This window comes from Sceloporus undulatus, chromosome 3 (assembly GCF_019175285.1).
Source record: "Sceloporus undulatus isolate JIND9_A2432 ecotype Alabama chromosome 3, SceUnd_v1.1, whole genome shotgun sequence".
Classification (NCBI taxonomy): Eukaryota; Metazoa; Chordata; class Lepidosauria; order Squamata; family Phrynosomatidae; genus Sceloporus; species Sceloporus undulatus.
This window is the reverse complement of record NC_056524.1, coordinates 164,988,251-165,008,305: the sequence shown is the minus strand read 5'-3', so window position 1 is coordinate 165,008,305 and position 20,055 is coordinate 164,988,251. Positions and strand designations below refer to the sequence as shown.

At 38.4% G+C, this 20,055-nt stretch overlaps 1 long non-coding RNA gene across 1 annotated transcript; it reads right to left on the bottom strand.

Annotated features, from left to right (window-relative positions):
* Positions 1-1,200: 1,200 nt before the first annotated feature.
* Positions 1,201-19,805, bottom strand: LOC121925734. Its single transcript, XR_006102944.1, has 3 exons — positions 19,686-19,805; positions 3,085-3,350; positions 1,201-1,942 (listed from the first exon to the last, which is right to left on the bottom strand). It is a non-coding gene; the product is annotated as an uncharacterized LOC121925734 (long non-coding RNA).
* Positions 19,806-20,055: the final 250 nt, after the last annotated feature.

Sequence of the window (20,055 nt, the reverse complement as noted above, 5' to 3'; positions counted from 1 at the left end):
GCATGCTGATTTTCTAAGTGCAGGAGGAGTTGTTTAAGAAAAGTTCAATACTGAGATTCCCTCACCTATTGTTCAAAATGGCATAACTCTAGCCCTAGACGTAACAAAGTGGGAGGAGTGACATCTATCAAGAATTCTGCAGCATAAGATTTAGCTGTTATTAGGATGGGCTTGACATTGAAAGTTGCAAATGGTTGGGATCAGGGACAACCCTATCATTAGGGAGATTGAAACAACTGGTGTCACCATTCCCCCAATGTGTTTAATTCCCCTTGACAGTCCCAATTAATCCACCTTTCCAGCTACTTTTAAATGTCCCAGTTTCTCTCTCCTCCTCCCACTTTCCCCCTTTGTCCTCAATTGCTCAAACTCAGTTCAAAGTGCAAAAGTATTTTGACACTCAGTTAACTCAACAGGAGGGAGAAAAGTGGAGGAAAAAGAATCTTGCCTTTCCCAATAGACTGCCTCTCCTAACTTCTTCTTGACCATACTCTGATGTTGCTTGGCCACATATGTCCCAGTTTTCATCTGTGAAATGTAAGCAGTTATGGTGTTCCTGTATGAGGGTAAAAAGAGAATCCATATTCATTAACATACCACAGTCACTTCACATGGGATGTAAGATGGACTATCAAGTGAAGAACATCTGCTGTTTGTAAGGGAGCAGAAGGGTGAAAGGAAATTCTTTTTAAAGTTTTTACACAACATAAAAATTGGCAATTGCTTCACCTTCTTAGGTAATTTGAGCTCCAGCTTCTGTTTAATTAAGTATGACTACTTAAAGTTGATAAGGCACCTTCCAAGCACTGAGAGATTTTACTGGTATATTGATTCTGTGACTCAAAAATGCTTGTGGATGTTAATGGTAAGATGGCTAATAGGTGATGTGCTCCAAGTCACCCTTGATCAATATGTAGACTATGAGTACAAGGAGGACATAACATTTCACCCCTCCTGTCATTGGCTATAGCCACAGCAATTTGAAAGAAATGTTTATAACTGTAGTGTCACTTTTTTCAAGCCACCGTGGTTTGAAACAAATCACAACAAACAAATTAGGTCACAAGGCATATATCTGAGAATAGCTGTGATGCATGAGGTGGAGATGCACCATACCAACTAAGTGTAAGGGTCCAGAATACCCAGAAGTAAAATCAGTACTGGGTATTCTGGACCCTTACACATAGTTGGTATGGTGTATCTCCACCTCATGCATCGCAGCTATTCTCAGATACATGCCATCATCAGTACATGTTTGAACTTGGACCAGGTGCAGAGAAATGCAAGTACACAGCCACATGGATATGGTATACTGTTTTTGCCAAAGCTCTTCATCATTTTGGATAATGATGGTGATGAAATTCACAGTAAGAAAGACAAGAGGTGGCAGGAGAGCATTCTGTACCTGGAGCAGCATGTACAGGAAAATGGAGTAGTTTAAGTGGCATTCCAAATAATGCCTTAGCAGTGTGATCCTATATATGGCTACCAGTCCTGGCATTCTATTACTGACATATGTCTCTCATATGTAACATTTTTGGTTATGGTGGATGGAGGCATCCAACACCACCTTCTGCTAAGACACCCTTCCCAAAGCACTTAGCTGTTTTCTGGCTGGGCCTTCTATGCCAAATGTTTCTGCGGGTCCTCTGGAAGTCCAGGTATTTGACATTATCTTCTCCCAGTCAGTTTCAGGAATACAACTGGCTGGCTGCTTGTCTGCCCAGTTCTCTCCTCTCTATTGAATGGTTGTGGAAGGGATATTTAGACAGAGCACAGGTACAGGGAAGGGAGAGAAGATGAAACTTTATTATCTGACAGCGCAGTGCAGGATCTTGAGTGTTATGTCAACATCCAAATAAATCTGGGATGAAAATCTCAACAAATTCCTCTTCCTCTTCTTTCTTCTTACTGTTCATTGGGTGTCAAATGAATGCTATTTCTTGCAAAAGAGAGAGAGAGATTGTAGAAAGGAAAAAAATGTGGTTGCCACTTAATTCATTTATCAGTTTTATCACGTAGCTGAAATTTCTACTTTTTCTTCTTTGCTTTTTAAACCTGACCACTGCTAAAAATTAAGCCCAGTAGTTAGCAAACATGCTCACCTGCACCAAAAAAATCAGCAGAACATCTAACCTCAAAAGCAAAATACAGGAGGAAACTGGCCCTTTTTTCCCACAAGGGGTCATGGGAAGGGGGAAAATGAGCATAAAAGTGAAGAGATTATTTGGGCTCAATCTTACTCAGATGTAAGCTCCACTGAGTTCAGTACAAGTTACTTCTAGGTAGATGTGAACAGGATTGCTTTTTAAGTGCCAATAAAAACAGGTATTCTATAGTAGATAAAAGTTTGCAATATTCTTGAAAAATGGATGGCTGTAAGCATTAAATGTCTTTGTCAAGGGTAATAGGTTTCACAAAGCCTACCACAAACCTTCTTTTGAAAGCAATATGCTACCAAATTGTATCTGAAGAACTTTATTGTGACAGGAAATATTTTAAACCCCCAGAATTGAAATCTAAAACCTGAATAGATTGTGAATCAACAATAAAAATTTGACAAGATACACACACTGCTCAAGTACCTTCTGTTCTGATATACTTCTACTAGTCACTACAGCAGATTGCCACAGATTGTACAGTACTATAAATGAATGAATGAATGAATGAATTGTCAACAAGTACATTGGCTCTTCATAATATTCCTCAGCACAGCAACCCTAGTCCAGATCCCAAGTTAAAATTGTCATAGGAATAGCAGGAGAAAAGGCCTCCCTGTAGGAAACGATACCCAACATCACAATTCCAGCCGGTCATGAAAGCTTTCGACTTCAGATTCCTGAATAGATCAAGCCTGAACTCTCCCTGGAAGCCAAAATGATAAGGCTGTTGTACTTCGAACATATCATGAGAAGGCAAGACTCATTAGAACAGACAATAATGCTAGAAAAAGTAGAAGGTAGCAGAAAGAGAGGAAGATCTTACACCAGATGGCTAGACTCAATCAGGAAAGCCACAGGCATGAATTTGCAAAACCTAAGCAAAGCAGTGGAGGACAGGGGGTCTTGGAGATATCTTACTCACAGGGTCACCACGGATTGAGATTAACTTGATGGCAGTTAACAACAATAACAAAGCTTATTCCCAATTGGTGGTGCCTTTCCTTGCATCTGCAATGGGTCCAGTGGCCAGCTGGGGTTGCTATGTATGTTAGCAGAATCCTAATGTTGCAGCATCCTGATGACTTATAAGATGGAGCCTTGTGATGTCATCATCACCGTCACAATTGGGGAGTAGAAGATGTTGTGCAGTTGCTCCCAAATCAAGTACTGGGTCAGAGCTCAGGAGGTCTAGAAAAAATGGAGTGGAACTGTTCAGAAGAACAATGGAAGTTTGCAGGGGATTATCTGAAACAATATAATTACTGCCAGTGTTACTACTGCAAAAGTCTTGGGATCAAGATTCAGAGGTGAGATTGTTATTGATGATAACATTACTCTTGTATTTGGTCAGGAACCAATTGGGTCACAGGAGGAGAATACATTTCTGCACACATAAATGTGCCAGTGATGGGGGAAATGCCCTTTTTTCCCTGGGTAAACAAGGGCAGCTTCTAGGCTGTGCACAGGCAAGAGGCCAAAGAACTGCTTTCATGTTTGTTTTAAAGCTCATAGGAAGGTCACCAGTTGAAAAAAAACTACATGGCATGATAAAGCTGAAACCGTGCTTACAAAATTATAATAAAAGACATGCATAGCAGTAATTCAGGCTATAGCACCATCTCTTCTAAAATTTAATTTTTAAAAAATTAAAATGGTTTAGAAACCACTAGAAGATATAGAACAAGGAAGCCATGTCTGCCTCAGGGCAGGTTTCCGAGCTTGTGAGCAGTAACAACTACATTTAGCCCCGTGTATTCACTCATATCGATAGGAAACAGCGCATAGAAATAGTTACTTTTTGGGACTGGTGGCCATGCTGGTTATGGGATTCTAAGTATTGTGATCCATGAATGTAACTTTTTCCAAGCTTTGGCTCCAACACATTAGAAGAAGATAAAAACAAAACAGATCTATATAGGAGAAAGAAGCCCCTTTATTTTATTTTTAAAAAACCATCCCTTATGCCAGGCTATTTCTGACTCTTAATGGGTAGAATCAACACCTTTATTTGGGCCTGGAAGAGTGGTGAAAATGAAAGCGAACATGAAAGTGGAAAAGGACTTATGCTCTATGGTATACACTTTGTATACTCAAGGTCCCCTAGGTTCAGTCTCTGGAATCTTCAAGCAGGGCTGGGAAACCCTATAGTGTGAATCCCTGAAATATCACTGTTGAAATTATAAAATTACACTACAAAATTATTATTACCTTTGATTTAGTTTCAGTAAACTATGGGTTTGAACAGACAGGCCAAAATAAAGCTGCTTCGGGTCACTTTGAAGGTATGCCGTTTAAATGATGCATGCGTCCTAAGAGTCCGAAAGCTATGCCAAAGGCACGCTCCAGTCCTAAGGACTTGAGCACAGCTTTGGTGTACCTTCTGGCCTCTTAAGATATGAGTGTCATTTAAACAGCATACCTCCAAAGTGACTTCAAGCAGCTTTATTTGTCTTGGCTTCTGTGGAATACTGGGCCTTTGTAGTTTGGTGAGGTACTAGACTCTGGCTGATAATTCTAAATATCCCTCCCTAAACTACAAATCCCAGGATTTCATGCAATGTTGTCATGGCAATATGTGTGTAGTATGAAGTGGTCCGAGGATGGCTATGCTACATGATTTTAGGAGACAGTTCCCATAAGCCCTCACCAGCATAGCCAGTCTGAGGTTATTATCCAACAACATCTGGAAAGCCACAACCTGGTGTAGACATAGTCCTCAATGGACCAATGATTTGATTCAGTATGAGACAACTTCTTATGTAAATAATTCTGGAATTATATGGGTGGCTAATTCCCTGCATTTGAGGGGAGTGAAAGCAGAAATCAAAACAGAAATCTGCCAGATTATATAGTAGCCAAAAGAAAATTTGTTTGAGGGGGGAAAATAGACAGTACACAGCTGCCACCAAAAACACCAGCCATATGTTTAATACTCCCTAACAGCATCTAAAACTTAGTCACATTCTGATATCACAGTTTGGAGTCTTTTTCTGCTCCCCAATTAATATCATTGGATGATGTTGGCAGAGACTGGATGTAAACCAAGAGGTGAGAAATTAGAACTGTGAAAAACACATCTTGCTAGTTTTATAACAATGCTGTTTTTTTTTCCCAGAAGGTTAAAAACAGAACTCAGAAAAGTTAAAACATTTGTACTACAGGAATCAAAACCACATTCTAGGAGTTGTAGTCCAAAAACGTAATACTTCCAATCTCAGATTAGAGTGTTATTTCTTAAAACCCCTCAAGAACTTTACAACAGTCTTGTAGCTGTGTATTTATTTATTATTTATTATTATTGTACATATATATCACCATCTAAGGCAATGAACAAATAAAGACCACTTAAAATAATGCAAAGATTAAAACAGTTTTAAAACTCTTTAAAATATGTGTTGTGGAACCTGTAAGTTATACTGTATATCATTTGTAGAAAATAGAATTCTCCTATGCATGTGAACTCTATGAACATACTGAATATATCCTTTCAAAAGCTCGACTTCTAATTAGAGCTGAAGCTTTCATCAGTAATCAGCTTAAAGCTTTAGTTGATTAATAGGCAGAGGACAATTCTAATTACTGAAAACAAACCTGACTGATGGACTTGTGGAATTATTTCTCTTATTTATGAATTTCTAAATCACTTTTCAACCCAAATAAGACCCCAAAGCAACACAATTAAAACATAGGGACTGATTCCTGAAGCTACTTTGATTCTGGTGCATTACTGTAATTGGAATTAAAAAAAGATGTTCTACACCCTTAGAAAACATCTATGTTCAATTTTGGTAATGCAGAAATGTATCATAATTTCCAATTAATTTAATTAATTAAAATACCAACAGTTTTTTTTAAAAAGAAATCTGTCAACATTCATCCTTCTAATTATATTACTTTGAAGTACCGTAATTCTCTTCTCTTCTATTTTTTATTTATGATTATTTCTTTCTATTACTCACACGCACATACTATATTACAACAACAACAACAAAACCAAGCATTATAACTGTTTTCTTCCTCTTCTTCTCTTTTATCACTCTGACAAATTATGCGCTGGCACTTAATTATCTCTCTGGAAAGGTGATGGGGCGTTTGTGACTTAAGCAACATTTTCGAAGAGATTGATGCTTTTTGTACTGGAAAGATAAAGTGCAGATCAGACTCGAGCTATTCTGTAAATGTGGGCCTTCAGACTCTGCATCATCCAACACAAATCTGGAGGCTGCCTTGTACTCCATCTGGCAAAACCTCTCTAACAGATGAATATTGTTATGGAAAGGACAGTTCAGCCATGACTGGTGTGAGATAGGAAAGGCCAACTGGCAACCTGCAAACTGCATGGAGCAATGTTATTTTGGCCTATGGTAGGCCTAAAATTTTTTAATTGTAGCCTGTGTATGAGATACAGTGGTTAAAGAACTGGACTGGGATTGGAGAGATTGATGTTTTAGTCCCCATGGAGTTCTGAAACTCATTGGCTGACCTTAAACCCCATCAGCCTGCCCCATACCCTCCAACTATCCCAATCTGGCAGAGACAGTTCCCAATCATACCACATTTTCAACAGCTTTTAAAATGTTCCAGCTTCTTTCTCTCCTCCCATTTTCTCACTTTCTTCTCATCTTACTTCAGTTGATACAGACTGTTTCCAAAGTGCAAAAGTAGTTTGCACTCAACTTATCAGGGAGAGAGGAAAAGAGGGGGTGGAATCTTACAATTCCCAGTAGATTCCCGCAAAAGCAAACTGCTGCAGCCCTCCTATCTATTCTTTTCTTCCTCATATATGACATTTGCCATTCTGATGTTGCTTGGTCAAATGTGTCCCAGTTTTCTTCTGTGAAATGTTGGAAGGCATGGTGCCCTGCTTCACACGGATGTTGTATTAAAGAAGTAAGGAAGAAGAAAGCCATGCATCCTGTCTTGAGTTCACTTTTTTGCAGCTAAAATATTATGGTATTTTTAGAATTCAAAGATATAGCCGTGTTAGTCTGTAGAGTCAGTATGTAGAGAGATCTTGTAGCACTTTTGAGACTAACCGAAAGAAAGAAGTTTGAAAAAGTTCCTCACCTGGTTTCCTCCAGATGCTTTAACTACATTTCCTATCATCCCCAGTAAAATGGCACATAGATAAGGATGATGAGGATTGTGAGCCAAAATATTTGGAAGGGCCAGGCTGGGAAAAGATACTTGGTATGAAAGCTTATTACCAAATATGGGGTATACATTCAACAAAGAATCCTCAGAGGTCTCATTGCCAAACTTGTTCTCTGGGAATTGTTATTACATACCATTGTCATGTATTATAACCACTCAGTCTGTCTTGGAAATACTATTCCCTAACCCCCATTTTAGACTTGTGGGTCTTGGGTTTATATTTGTCCTTGCTAGATTTCATTTTCTTTTTACCAGCTCAGCTCTCCAGGCTTGAGATAATGTTGAAGGTATTCACTGCTTACATTTGGAGAAACAATGAACCCTTCTCATAATATCCACTAATAGCCTATATATGAGATGCTCTTAAAACCATTTAAAGCAGGAACAGATGTTTACAGAAACTGTCTGATTACAGTCCAAAGCAAACAAAGGCCCATATCATTAAAGGATTGGCTGAGAGAGGAATAAAATAAAGTAAAACAAAATCAACAATAGATGCCAGGATTAAACAAGGTGCAGATGGAAAGGAAAACATCCCTTGCTGAGATTCTCATGGCTTTTATTTTGGGGTCCTTTCTCTATGTAGAGGGATGTGCACTGGAGCACTAAAATACAGGACCTAGACATGCATCTATTAAAGCCTGATAACAGACACTGACACTTTGTCAGAGGCTTTGGGGTCCAGATTAGGACCATATGATCTGAGGGTTGGGCTGTGGAGCTTATCAGACAGGATAGCTCTCCCATCCTTATTCCGTCTATAGGGGAGAACATCGAAAGCTTTTCATATTGTAGTGCTGATCCTGTCATTATCTTGTCATTGAAGTGACATTGCATTAACATAAACTCCTGTTAATGCAAAATGTCAGGGTAATGCCAGTTCAATAATGGGATAATGAGAGGATCAATGCCTGGATAAGCTTGACATCATATGAAAGTCCTTCCCGCGATCACATGGAAAGGACGGGACAGAGACGGGACAATGCTGTCCTGTCCCCCATGTGATAATCTTCTGTGGCTCAGGCTTCAGAGTACTCATCAGGACTGGAAGAAAATTGGGATGAACAGTGTTAGTCTCTGTGATGGGCAAGATTGGCAAATAAAGCTTCTGGATTGGCCAGTTTTCTTTTTGCATTTGCTTAGTCGACACAACAACAAAAAGTCAATAGAGCTGTAACATCTGTTTAGGGGTTATTTTTTTTAAAAAAATATCTTTATTTAGATTTTACAACATTAAAACATGAATCAAATATGTAAAGTCGAAGACTTTCATGGATGGCATCCATAGTTTTTTGTGAGTTTTTTGGGCTATGTGGCCATGTTCTAGCATGGCCACATAGTAAGGAAGAAACTCTGCTAGAACATGGCCACGTAGCCCGAAAAATCCACAAAAAACTATGAATCAAATATCATCCTCACTTATCACATCAAACAACAAATATTCCATTTTATATTATCAGACGCCCCAACATCAAACAGTATCAAAATCAATAAATATATTCCATCTCACTTTTATCATCTTTCTGCTTCTTCCAGAGTATTAACCCGTCCTTTATACCTTTAGGAGGTTACTTCTAAAATGAACTAAAGTTGCAGTCCCAAAGTCCCAAAGTACTGTAGTTAGTTCTCATTATGGTTAAAATATTTGAACAAATCTCATTATCTCTACTCACATATACCTTACAGATACATTTAGTTACTTGTTTTACAAAACACACCATAATGCTAAAGGATATTGCCCTGTGGAACAAAACATACCTAATAGTGAGGTGACCAAAAAAACCCCCAAAAAACCCAACCTAAATCTTACAACGCAAAAAGAGTGAAATTACATTTTCTTACAGTATGATTGTAATATAATTAATTATTCCTTCATTATTAGAAAACGAATTGCAATTAACTTGTTATTTGTAATTAGTTTCTTCTTTCTTCCCTTTTCCAATAGCACTTTACTTCTACCTTGAGTCTTATTTTCCAGGAATAAACAAGGAATCTGTATTGAAAAACCCAACTTAAGATTTAAGTATGCCATTTACATCTCTGTAACCAGATCTGTATGTGGTGGGATATAGGAGTGAATCCTGATTCTACATTCGCCCCCAAATGACTGCCACACATATGCATACCAAATCTTGTTATATATTTTTTACCATTTTATTGTGTCATTGTATTCAATGAGACTTGAGCTTCCATGGATTTTGGAATCCATGGGGGATCATGGAACCAAAACACAGCAGATGCCAAGGGCCTCCTGTATTCTGTTTCTCAAACCATGAAGGCTGAAAGCATTTTAACTTACATTGTGGTGTTTCCATATTCTAACTATATGCCACATAAAAATGTGCAGTGGGGAATGTTTGCTTTAAATTGCCTGTTCCTGCTGTAGAGGAACTAGTCCAACAGTAATGACCTCTGCATGGATTGACTTTCAGTTGCAGGTATCCATCAAACCAGTGAGTTCATAAAAAGTATATTGCTTGCCCTTCAGGCACCCATTACCATTCTTTTTAGCATGGTGACTTGAAAGAAAACCTGATGATGCTCCAATCATACAGCAATGTGTACCAGATCTGGGTCTCCAGACCAAGTCAACACCATCACCCAAAACCACACCAGAAGGCTTCCTGTGGTCAGTCAAGCAGCATCAATAGCACTGGGCATTGAGGAGACATCCTTTTAATTTTCCAAAATGGTGCAGAGCCATGCTACATCAGAATATTGTGGGAATATTGTGGGCCAATATCAGCAGCACTGTCTGCACACTCCCTCCTCCCATCCTGGCCCTGGTTCCATTAAAACATAGTATGGGCTGGAAAAACTGTAAGAACTTGAAAGTGACAGTAGTGTGACGGGAGCTGGATTTTCCAAGCAGAGGCAGGGGATTGTTTGGCCCAAGAACCTCCTCCTGACTCCTTCTGTCCATCCACCGACACTTCTCCCCCAATACCTGCACCAAGGTGCAATCTGCACACTCAGTAGATTCTCCAGAGATTCTGGCCTGATTCAGAGCAAACGGTGACTCTTTTTTCATCCTAGAGCATGGATTGGACCCGTGTATTGCCCATTTTGCAACAATGGGACAGGAGAGTTTATTTTTCTCCATGCTGACATGACCTGAGACACTACTTTTCCTAAGAGGGCAACAGGGAAGCATTAGCTTGTAGACCCTGCCAGGACATGGGGATCCTGCCATCTACCCAAACATGCACCAAACTGAGACCATGTAGAACAACAAGAGAGAAAAGATGTGGAAGAGAGGGATGGTATAGACAGACAGACAGACAGACAGGCATTGCTGTATCTCAAAGAGCTTGGCATAGTTATATTTTGGACTGCCAATCCCAGAATACCCCAGTCAACTGTGCATGAATATTCTGGGAGCAGTGGTCCAAAGAGCAACTTTGCCAAGCTCTGATATTCATGTTCATTAACCTATGTATTCCTCTCATGTGTGTATTCTGTGGCAAAAAAAAATATCTATACTGGGAATTGGATTGCTGTAAGGTTACATTTTGTGTTGTCATTTTTATTCCACTTTTTTTTCTACATCTGCCAACAAGAGTTCATTTGGAATTAAATAGCTGCAGATTTAGAATTCATAAAAGGAAATATATCTTCACACAGCATTATACCTCTTAGTTACTTATAGAATTCATAAGTGTGCATGAGAGCACTGCAGGATAAAATATCAGAATTCAATGCTTTGCTTTGTACGAGTTAAGTACAGATCACAGCAATCCATTTTGTGCTAGTTTCTTTCACAGTGGAGAAGAAAAGATTGATCAGATTAAAAATGACATTCACTATTAATAAATTAGGTGTCTAATTAGTTAGAGATCTGCAATTCCAGCATATTTTCCCAGTAGTGCAAATAAAGAACCTAACTAGTTTTAAAACAAAATTTAATACCTTTATTTCTCTGTCTCGGCTGTAGATATAAGAAGAGCCCTTGGGATCTGGTTCCAGTCATGGCTAGTTGGAGGACCCTGAGAGAAGCTTCTTTTAGAGTTCACTCTATTATCAGTATTATCTATTATCAGTAGGGATAAAAGAAAGGAATTCATTTCCTTATGAAAATACCTACTTTGGGCTCATGAAATTGGCAAGAGCAAAAAAAAGTCTGGGCCTGGAAATCTGTAGATTTTCAAGGCAGGCAGTGCTCTTTTGAGTAGGAAAAACATGAAGGCAAAAAACATGGTGAAAATAGACACAAAATATGAACATAAAAGCTGTATTAAAAATGCATATGTTAGGGGAAATGCATACAACTAAGTGTACATTTTGAAAAATTGCAAACAGAAACGCAAATTTTCAAGTATCAAGAAAAGGGAGGAAAAGATATGAAACTGGGATAGAATGAGAATCCCAGCAGGATTCTGAGGACCTGAACAAAAATTGGTGGATTCTCATACCAATAATTACACACATAAATGCACTATTGCCTATTGGTTAGTCCCAACAAGAGTAGACCCATTTGGGTAAATTGTTGAATGACAAGTCAAGACAAAGGTAAATAAAATGGATTTAATGGGTCTATTGTAGTCAGCACTAATGATAGGATTTAGGCCAATGTTTTTGGACTTCTCCTTTCTTTTCAGGTAATAAGGACTTGTGCAGCTAGGGACAAGTGTTGAGTAGGATGACCATTTTTTGTTTCAACAAAAGCCTGTCTTCATAAAATAGTAAGCTTGCAACTTTGCTTAGAAGTACGACGGGCCTTGCCCTGTTAAGATGCTGGTTGATCTGCAAAGGAAACTACGAGTGATGTCAATTGTAAAAACTTTCTTTTTCTGACATATAGCATCAGGACAGACACAGTTTATCTATGGCACACTGCAAGAGGAAGGACCACATTTTTGCACACATCTCTTTCACACTCCTACTGGAGTCATGACCAGTATTCTTCACACAAACAAACAAACAAACACACATCAGTCCTTTCTTTTGCAAGGGACATGTGCAAATCATGCATTTAGCTTAATATGTTGTTTGGGCTTCTTTTGATAGTTAGCATCTCAGGGTGAATCTACACTGTAGAAATGATGCAGTTTGATACCACTTTAACTTGTAGTTTTGTAGATTTGTAGTTTTGTGAGGCACCAGCACTCTTTGGCAGAGAAGGATAAAGACCTTGTAAAACTTCAAATCCCAGAAGTCTATGGAATTGAGCTACAGCAATTAAAGTATTATTATTATTATTATTATTATTATTATTATTATTATTTATTAATGTATATAGCTCTGTAGATTTGCACAATGCTGTACATACAAATAATAAAATCGATAAAAATGAAACTTGCCAATGGCATACAGTAGTGTCAAACTGCATTATTTCTACAGTATAGATGCACCCTCAGTCACTTCAGGATAAATCTAAAGTTGCAGGGAAAAATATGTGGCCCTCTAGATATTGTTTGACAGTAATTCCCATCAGCCTTAACCAGTGTAGCCAACTGTAAGGACTCTCCAGTGTCTGGAGAGTCACGCATTGCCCACAGTATGATCTAAACACATGTCAGTTATCACATATTGGTGTGATAATTCCAAATGCCTGGATTTTACTGTATAGCAGCCCATATTGTGTAGTGCTTTGAGTCCTGGACTAGGACTAGGGAAACCTGAGATCAGATCCTCATTTACCCATGAAACTTGCTGGCTGATTTAGAGTTAGTCACTCTCTCCACCTAGCCTGCTCTAAAACGTTATTCTGAGGATAAAATAGGGAGGAAAAAGAGAGACTATATGAATTGCTGGAAGAAAAGCTGGGATATCAAATGTAACAAATAAAGAATAAAGAATATTCTGAAGGTGTATATAAACATGGAAGCCTAAGCTGACAATCACAGCTGTCCAAAGTGTTGGACGCCTATCAAAATACAGATGTATTTCTCTATAGATAATCCTACAGAGTTGGTAGAAAATATGAGTCCTGGAAATTACTCTTCTTATGACAATTTCATGGGTCTTACTTCTGTTCTATATTATACTGGTATAAATTAATGGGCACTTTTCTTAAGCTGATGGAATGCTTTTATAAATGTTTAGAAAATCAGCCACTCGCCAAAATAAATGGTGCTATCAGACTTAACAGCCGTTGTTTATCTACCTCTGATCCATGAAAAAGCAGAGCAGCTTTCCAACTCAAGGGACACTGTAACAAATCTTTAAAAAAACCTCCACACCACCATCATCTAAAGCCTATTTGCCAGGTTTACACTGAACATCCTTGCTTATTGTCATGTTCTTTAATGTTCACCACTAAGCATCTCTATAGAGCAAATGAGTCCATAGAAACCACAAATGGCTGTGATTTCCCAAGGGTTGAAAATGTTTTGTGAAAAATGCAATATAAAATCAGCATGAACATTTGTCTATATTCTCTAGGGAAAACTAGCTGTTGCGATGTATTCTTCCCACTTTTCTGCTATTCTCTTACTCCAAAGATAATAGGAAGATTCTTCCACTCATATTCAAATGCTGTCCGAGTGAATTATGCCTTCCCCATGGGACTACTAGCAATTACAGCTTTTACACACAGGAGAAAAGGATGTCTAGATAGAGATGTGAATTGGCAGTTGCATAAGGCAACTGTGTGTGTGTATGTGCACACATATACATACACACAAAATTTAGCCGAATGCAGTTGGTTTCAGGTGAGTGCCAAAATCATAAACGAGGTGGTGTTCACAATCACCTGCCTAGGACGTCATAGGAGCAGATGTTATGGGGCAAAATGACAAGGAGGCACAGGGTTAAGCATAGCCTTGTCCCTGCTGCTTTTCCACCTTCATTCCTCCATGATTCTTTGCAGTGGGGAATTGTTGGGCAATGTAATGCATAGCACTGTGTCATTTTACAATCATAGCAGAACCAACCACTAAAGGTTTTCTGAGCCTGTATTACTTTATTCTGCTGGAGCAGGACTCCATGTTAGAATTCACTCCCCCAAAGAAATGTTTGTGCCAGTTACAAAAATAACATGTCTAGGACAAAGCAAGGCTGGAGCTTTCTCTGCTAAGGTTGCAGAGGCAGTTAACAGGATTAGGAAGGTTAGTTTTAAAAGTAATTAGTTACAGTTATACTTTCTATGCCCTCAAGTGTTTTGTTGTGATGATTGTTACAAATTTAAAACAACACTTCTTTGCTCTGCAAAAATTGTTGTTTTAGTTATTTTAGGGGGGGGTATGTGCCTTCAAGTTGCCTATTGACTTATGGTGACCCCATGAACTTTATCAGGTTTTCTCAGCCAAGAAATACTCAAGAGATGGTTTTGCTAATTCCTTCATCTGAAATATAGTGGACCACACCTGGCATTTGTTGGCAGTTTCCCATCCAAGTACTAATCAGGCCTGACTCTGCTTAGCCTCCAAGGTCATATGGGTTCGGGTGACTTTGGGGTATTTATGACTCTATGACTGTATAAAGGGGGAAAGTGGGAGGAGGAGACAGAAACAGAGCATTTTAGAAGCAGATGAAAGTGACAAAGTATTAATTGTAACTATCACTGCCAAATGAGGACAGTTTGACGGTATGGCAGCATAGACCTATAGATCCTTCACAGGGCAAAGGCCAGGAAAACAAACCATCAAGGACTATTCCACTTTGCTGCTCTCTACTCTTCGTCTTCTTCTTCTTCTTCTTCTTCTCTCCTCCTCCTCCTATTTATTTGTATCCTGCTTTCCCCAAAAAATTGTGACCAAAGTAGCCCACAATTAAAAAGAACAATACAATAAAAACACAGACTGACAGTATGTAGAGAGATCTTGTAGCACCTTAGAGACTAACTGAAAGAAAGAAGTTGGCAGTATGAGCTTTTGTAGAATTCAGTCTACTTCCTCAGATACATCTGAGGAAGTCTAGGAAAGCTCATACTGATTCTACAGACTAACATGCCTATATTATTTTTAATTCTACCACTGTAGACTGACAGAATCACAGAACTGTAGAATCATAGAGTTGGAAGAGACCGCAAGGGCCATCCCCTGCCATGCAGGAACTCACAATCAAAGCACTCCCAACAGATGGCAATCCAGCTTCTGTTTAAAAACCTCCACAGAAGGAGACTCCAGTATGCTTTGAGGCAACATGTTCCACTGTCAAAATGGTTCATACCATCAGGAAGGTCTTTCTAATGTTTAGGTAGAGTCTCTTCTCCTCTACTTTGAATCCATTGCTTCATGTCTTAGTCTCTGAAGCAGCAAAAAACAAGCTTGCTCCAATATGACATCCTTTCCAATATTTAAACATGGCTATCACATCATCTGTTAGCCTTCACTTCCCCAGTCTAAACATACACAGTTCTCTAAGCCATTCACGAGGCAAGGTTTCCAAACCTTTCACCATTTTGGTCACCCTCCTCTGGCATGTTTGTCAACATCCTTCTTAAATTGAACACAAAATTCCAGGTGAGGCCTGACTAAAGCAGAATAGAGTGGTACTATTAATTCCTGTGATCTAGACACTATACTCCTATTGATGCAGCCTAGAATTGCACTGGCTTTTTCAGCTGCCAGTCACATTGTGGATTCGTTTTCAGCTTGTGATCTACTACACTCCTAGTTCTCTTTCACACGTACTGTTTTCAAGCCAGGTGTATCCTGTATCTGTGCATTCATCCCCCCCCCCCCCCAAGTGTAGTACCTTACCTTTCTCTGTGTTGAAATTAATTTTGTTAGTTTTGGCCTAGCTCTCTAATCTGTTAAAGTCAGTGATCTTGTCCTCTGAGGTATAACTATACCTCCTAATTTGATGTCCTCTGAAAATTTGATAAGCATACCCTCTATTCCATCATCCAAGTCATTAATAAATATATTGAATAGCACTGGAGCAGTGACAGAGCCATGTAGCAGCCTACTAGTCACAGCTCTCCAGGATGAGGAGGACCCATTGAGGAGCATCATTTGGGTTTGGTTGGTCAACCAGTTACAAATCATTCTAACAGCTGCATTGACTAGTCCACACTTTACTACCTTGTTTGCAACAATATCATGGGGGACCTTGTGCCTATCATATTCCTGCAAAAAAACCCAGAATATCATGCCTTACTGAAATCAGTAAGGTTTTATTATTGAGATAACAAAAATTATGGATTTTGGTGATACGTTCATAAATTGGATACAGACTATCTACAAGACGCAATCAGCACAAATTATAGTAAATGACAAAAACCCTAAATATTGTCAAAACACAAAGGACTAGACAGGGTTGCCTGCTTTCCCCTTTATTGTTTATTTTTATGTTAGCAACTCTAGTTAACCAAATAGGAAATGACAACCAAATCCAAGGGGCCCAAATTAAAGGCCAAAAATTACAAAATAAGAGCTTATGCCAATGATTTGGTGATCAACTTAGAAGAGCCCATTGAAAATATTAACAAATTAATGGAGACAATCCAGAATTTTGGAACTTATGTAGGATTCAAAATTAATAAGACCAAATCAACTATAATAACTCTGACTATGGAAGAAGAAGAAAAGACGAAGAAGAAGAAGAAGAAGAAGAAGAAGAAGAAGAAGAAGAAGTAGTAGTAGTAGTACAGGAAAAGTCTGGATTCCAAACAAGCAGAAAGGTGAAATATCTTGGTATAACATTGTCCAAAAAGAATTCTGAACTCTTCGACAACAGTTATGCAGTCTTATGGAAGGAAAAAAAAAAAGATTTGGACAGATGGACCTGTCTAAAATTATCACTTATGAGCAGAATTTCATTGGTTAAGATGAACATCTTGCCAGAAATAATGTTTCTTTTTCAAAATCTGCTGATCCTAATTAATGATAAATACTTTAAGCTATGGGAGACTATATTATCGAAATTCATATGGGCTGGAAAAAAGCCCTGACTAAAGTGGAAAATAATGAAGGATACCAAAGAACAAAACAGGTTAGGAATTCCAGATCTGAAGATATATCTTTATTCCTGTGCCATAGATTGGATTCAAAATTGGATAACATAAGATGAAAAAACATTAAATCTGGAATGATTTAACAAAATATATGGTTGGCATAGATATTTATTCTACAATAAGGCAAACATCAATAAAGAATTTAATAACCATATAATCAGAAGATCACTGTTAAGAGTATGGTACAAAGTCAAACAAAAAATCTATAGTAAATTACCAAATTGGTTGTCACCTCAAGAAGCATTGAAGATGGGTCAAGAAACACAACAAAAAGGATGTTTAAAATATGAAGATCTACTGAATTGAGAAGGAAAGATTCCAAGACAGAAATCGAATCAGAAATTAGAAGAAGACAGCTACGTTTGTCATTGGTTCACATATCGCCAGATAAAGAAAAGATTTAAAATGGACCTGAGACTAGATGGGAGCTGGAAATAATGTTGTGGAACAGAATTGTCAGTAATGATATAAATAATTGTCTGTAATGTATAGCACCTATATTTCTTTAAAATATGTGTATTCATGTACTGTTTTTATGAATAAAATAAATTACAAAAAAACCCCATCCACAGCATTCCCTTCATCTACCAATTTTGTAACACTTTCATAAAAAAGATAAGATTAGTTTTGACTTCTTTTTTAGAAACCCATGTTGACTTTTAGTCAACTTACAAAAAGTTAACATTAAAACAGAATTAAAGTATTCACAGTATTTAAACAATTGAAACTTCAAGTTAAAAGTTTCTGTTTGCAATGCACCTTTTCATGCCACACAATCTCCATCTATGAAATAGTGGCAACTGGGTTGATTTATATAATTCTTCATCCTGGTTTTTTAAGTGCATGCTCACCCACTCTCCTGAGCAAAAATTCTTGAGATTTATTCATTGGTGCTTATAACCTTAGTGCAAATTGTTCACAACAGATGCAAAGGATGTAGTATTTACATTTAATGTCTTGAATGAAAGTGCTGATTTTTTCCAAATCAAAACTGCTCCAAAACGGATACATAATTCATTAGGCTGGTAGCATGCTAGATGTTTTTAAGGAACTTGAAAAAACAAGAGTGATTATTTCTTTCCCCAACACACAAACACACACACACATTTGTTGATGGCATCGGGTATAGACTGTATCTTCAAGTCAACTGCTTTTGTGGCCAGATGGAATGAGACATTTGTAAATATAAGCCCACTTATATCAATCCAGATCTTCTGCAGTCTCAAGCAATGGTGGGGTATCCAGATTTAACAGCATAAAATGGACATGGGTGTGAAGTGGTGGCTGGTAACAGCAATGTCAGTCGGAAAATGGAGCCACTCTGGTTTTATTCTTTAAAGGTGCTATTCAAATTGGTGAAACTATTTGGAGTTAGGTTAAAGTACCTTGGCTATAGATTTAAAAATTCTGATTAAAAACCACAACATTTGCACTGTCCCACTGAAATGGGCCACATCCAAACTGAAGAAACAATCCAGTTTGACACCACTTCTGCCATGATTCAAATGCTATGGAATTCTGGGATCTGCAGTTTTGTGAGATTATAAACCTTCCTTGTGAGAGAGCTCTGGTGCCACAACAAATTACAATTCCCAAGATGCCATAGCATTAAGCCCCGCCGTTAAAGTGGTATCAACTGGATTATTTCTGCAATGCGGATGCACAGGGACATAGCCAGGATTTTGGGAAGTGGGGGTCCGGACTAGTGCCACCATTATAATGGGTTTGGGTGCAGCAGCGCGGCAGCACACACCATTAATTTTATCTAATGGAAGGGGGGGTCCGGACCCCAAGAACCCCCCCCCGGCTACATCCCTGGATGCAGCCATGGAAGCCACAACTGCAGGGCTGCAAAAGTTGCCTGGCAACTGCAAATTACTTGCTTAGATTGTCTAGTAATGCTCCTTTTCATGATGTTGCATATGTGCCCAGCTGAAAGAAAGAATGAAATTCAAGAAGAGGACCGGGTGAAATTAAAATGTGAGGGTAGTGGACTCCACATCTGTGTTCCTCTTTTGTTCTTCAACTGAATCTTCCTTTTCATCCACTGTTTCTGTGTGGTTGAGACTCCGCCTCGTACCATTACACTTTTTTCCTTGGTCATTTCTTGATAGTGGATATGTGATGACTGTGCATTCTGGGCCCTGAACTGATCTACTCTTTCCATGTTTCCCATATGTAGTTTGTTCATGCCCTTTCACAGAACCAGATGGTCTGTTCATGGATGGTCACATGAAGCAACTGAGCACAAAACAGCAGTCAACTATTTGTTATTCTATTTATTACCGTGGTGATTTTATTTACAGGGAGAAATATCTTTGTGGTTTTCTACCTTGTTGATTTTGAACATACAGCAGCGGTAAATGGATTCAGCTTTCTAAAATATCAGGATACCTGGGGTAGTGTCACCGGAAGATAACCACACTGAGACTCTTCCTGTAACAAAATAAGAATGTTATAGAAAATACCTTGTGATAGGAAAGATAGAAATACTCAATTTTATCTAAGATAGGGATGCAGGGAGCGATGTTTGCTGCATATTTGGAGAAGCAAAGATATCTTCTCTCTCTAAAGAAAGGGGATCCAGTCTGGAGAAGAAGGAGGAAATGGGATCAGTGATGGTCCAGAAATGGAAGGAAACTCAAAGCTCATAAGCAACATTCTAGGAAACATCATATTTTTTATCTATTGTTTCCCATGCGTTACATGCATCTTCAGTGCTAGTTGATTTGTAGCTCCTAACTTCCAACAAAAATAACATCAACATCCTGGGTACTAAATTCCTGAATGAGTTATTTGCTTTTCCAGCTCCTGCTGAAAAATATCTTGAGCCAATAT